Genomic DNA, 854 nt, shown 5'->3' on the forward strand with positions numbered 1-854 from the left:
AAAGGAATATCATCGAAATATAATTATTACATTACGCAGCGATATTTGATGAAAATTAAAAAAGAAAATGAAAAAGAAAAAAAAATACAAAAAAAACTGATTAGACATCCCTTCTCTCTCTCTCTCTCTCTCTCTCAATCTTTTTGCTTTTTTTTGGCATCACCTCATAAATATATACACATATATATATATATATATATATGCATATATATATCCATTTTCCTAATTAATTAATCAATCAATCAATCAATCAATCAATTAATAATTAATTAATTAATTAATTCTCATTTAATTCGCCGCTTCCTCGCATTCACCCTCTCGCACGCGAAAATGAAGATTCAGGGGACAGGCGCTTAGCCGAAGCTCGATCTCGTCAAAAATTTTGTACGACGTTATTTTTATCATTCATAATTTTTTCCTTGCTTGTTTGTTTCTTTGTTTGTTTGTTGTTTTCATTTATTCCATCTTCTTTTGAGCACATATAATTATAATCATTCCGATTAAACGACGTCTAACAATTTATATTTCATTAAAAGAATGAAAACAGACAGAAAGAGAATAAGCGACAAAGAACCAATGAAAAGTGGATTTCTAAATACAAGAGTATATAGACGTGTATTTATGTGTGTGTGTGTATGTATGTATATATATATAAAAACTGGTAGATAGATATAAGTACTTAAAAACTGATTTAAACGAAAAAAAAAAAAATATTACTGAATATTATAATAAGAAGGATAATAATAATAATAATAATAATAATAATAATAATAATAATAATAATAATAAGAATAATAATAATAATAATAGCAATATTAGTAGTAATAGTAGTAGTAATAGTAATAATAGTACTA

The sequence above is a fragment of the Vespa velutina genome, chromosome 13 (assembly GCF_912470025.1).
Source record: "Vespa velutina chromosome 13, iVesVel2.1, whole genome shotgun sequence".
Classification (NCBI taxonomy): domain Eukaryota; kingdom Metazoa; phylum Arthropoda; class Insecta; order Hymenoptera; family Vespidae; genus Vespa; species Vespa velutina.